The 2,724-nt window shown below is 54.7% G+C and overlaps 1 pseudogene; it reads left to right on the forward strand.

The window, feature by feature from the left end:
- Positions 1-1,027: 1,027 nt before the first annotated feature.
- LOC121837870 lies at positions 1,028-1,716 on the forward strand (annotated as a pseudogene).
- Positions 1,717-2,724: the final 1,008 nt, after the last annotated feature.

Below are 2,724 nucleotides of genomic sequence, written 5' to 3' on the forward strand. Positions count from 1 at the left end.
CTCTTCTTGACCTCGACTACCTGCAGCCATGCCACGAGGCCGACCGTGGTGGCGGCCACGCCACCCACACCTGCAGCGGTCTTCTTACCACCGGTCGCGCTCCCCGGGCAGCCACAGTCGCGGCCATCGGCCGCCTCCTCAGCACCCACGGAAACGCCCCCGAACGCTTGAGGCTGCGACGTGGTGGATCATGGAGCATGACAGCCTCGTGGGGTTCACTTCCCGCCTGCGCTGCGACGGACAGCCACGAGCCCCACAAGGACTGGCGCCGGCTGATATTCCAGCACCATTCCAAGGACGCACCCTGAATGAGAGCAAGTCAACGGTCCCGAACCTGGTATAGGACAGCGGGCGCGCTCAGATTATAGGATTCCGGGGGCGCCGGGAGCGCAGATCCCAGCGAGCAGCCACGATCGATGTAGGGCCGCAGAGGGAGAAGCGGCCGGCAGAGTCCTTCTCAAACAGCCAAGTACATCTTTGACAACGCCGTAGCCATGAGTGAATCACGCACCCCAATGGACGTTAACACCCAGACCACAGTGAACGTCTCCCGTTCCAGCGGAGGCGTCGAGAATCAGCGCTTTTCATGCGAAGCTGTGTGCCGAAAGCCAAGGTCGGCTTCCACCGTCCTTCTCCCCAATCGTCACGCCACCCGAAGCTCTCCCATTTGCGCCCTTTCAAAGGTCCTTTGGACCGTACGTCGGATACCGTTCGGAGTTCCACCGCCATCGTACGGTCCTCCGTTCGCCCCGCCATGACCCAGAACGTCCGAGCGAAGTTACGCTGCCCGATCCGCCGAAAAGGAACGTCGGTCCTAAGGACGACACTGTAGCACCGAACGTCACGAGGCAGACGATCACGAACCCAGGGCCGCGAAGGTCGAAGCTACAACCAACCCGACTCGGCCCGACACTACATGAGAGTCGTGAAAAGAAAATTCTCGCTTCTCAAGCGCGCGGTCGTGCCTTTCGGGTACGGCGCCTGATTATCGTCCAACTCCGGTAGTCATCACAACTCAGGCAGCAACATGGTCGGCCAGGCAACGCTAGACAAGCTGAATGCGCGCTTCAAAAAGCTCCAGGATGTTGAGGACCTCAAGTCGCTGTTAAGAAGTACCTGACTAAAGATGTCTTCGAAAGGCTCAAGACTCGCGAGACCGCCATGGGAGCCACCTTGCTCGACGTCATACAGTCCGGCGTGGAGAACCTCGACAGCGGCGACGGCCTGTGCACCCCTAATGTCGAATCGTACACGCTGTTCGCCATCCTCTTCAAACAGGTGATCGACGACTACCACAGCGGCTTCAAAGTGACCGACAAGCATCCGCCCACGGACTTCGGAGACCTCAACACCCTGGTCAACGTGAACCCCGACGACCAGTTCGTCATCTCCACCCGCGTGCACTGCGGACGCTCGTTGCCTGGCTACCCTTTCAACCCGTGTCTGACGGAGGCCTGGTACTGCGAGATGGAGGAGAAGGTGAGCTCGACTCTGCGCATGCTGGAGAGCGAGCTGAAGGGCACCTGCTACCCGCTGACCGACATGTACAAGAAGACACAGCAGGAGCTCATTGACGACCACCTCCTGTTCAAGGAGGGCGACTGCTTCCTGCAGGCGGCCATCGCTGCGATCAAAACCGAGCGCTCCCTTCCCCCCGAGGGGAGGAGGAGGGGGGGGGGGGGTGAATGTGTGGGGAATGGAAAAAGACGAAAATAACGAGGACCGACAACGGGGTGATGAGCGGGCACGCGAGGCAGTCAGAGCTTGAACACCGCAAGGATTGGTATTTGTTTTCTTGTCTCCACAATATATGACCATAAGCTCATGCTGCAATACTCGGGAGCCGTAGGTTAAATTGTCATCCCGACACATTTTAATCTGAATGAGCGTCGTACCGGCATGCGGTCCTGTGTCACTACTAAGCCCAGACGAGTGGTCTTTAATGTGCTCATTGGTACACTGGCTAAATATCTCATCTACAGCGAGTAACAATATTTATGAAACCTCTTGCAGACAAAATGACCGCTGTTTAAGCACCAAACAACACATTTGACAGCTGACTCGTGATGCTTCGGAAAGAAATCTCTATTTGACCCCCCCCCCCTCCCCCCAAGGAACTCTACCCCCCGACCTCTAGCTCGGAGACTCTTTTTGCGGGTTTAGGGAGAAGGCAATCAAAGTCGGAATAACTGCAGCAGCCTGCAGATTAAGAAATTGCTCAGCCAATTTGGGATTACCCAATGGGCAGTCCTTTCATTCCGCCATTCGTATAGGCTTCTCTTTCCGTGAATGTGGAGTGCACTTTTAAATGAGAAAACAAGGCACTCGGAGCAATACTTTCTAGGTTTTTGAATACTGAGGCTGCATCTGAAATGGAATCATAAAGAGACAATCCCAAAAATATTTTAATGCTCTTTTATTGCACACTTTTTTTACTTTCGTGGGGAAAAGAGAAGGACGGGAGAGGGGAGCGGCACCATAAACTGAAAGCCATGCCAAACAAATGGAATGCTGTGGTTCGTCGTAATACCTGGTTTCTGCACAACAAGTAGGACCCGCCTGGCAGCACTACACTTTAATGAGAACGTGGAACGTGAACAAGTGATCACGAAAAAAGGTTATCATCAATGAAAAGTGAAGATACCAAAGGCAATGAAGGGGCACCTTGTAGTCTGCCCAGTGAAGACAGAGATAACAGATGTTAACTATGCAGATATGTTACAT

This window comes from Ixodes scapularis, unplaced genomic scaffold (genome assembly GCF_016920785.2).
Source record: "Ixodes scapularis isolate PalLabHiFi unplaced genomic scaffold, ASM1692078v2 PGA_scaffold0__279_contigs__length_252992795, whole genome shotgun sequence".
NCBI classification, from domain to species: domain Eukaryota; kingdom Metazoa; phylum Arthropoda; class Arachnida; order Ixodida; family Ixodidae; genus Ixodes; species Ixodes scapularis.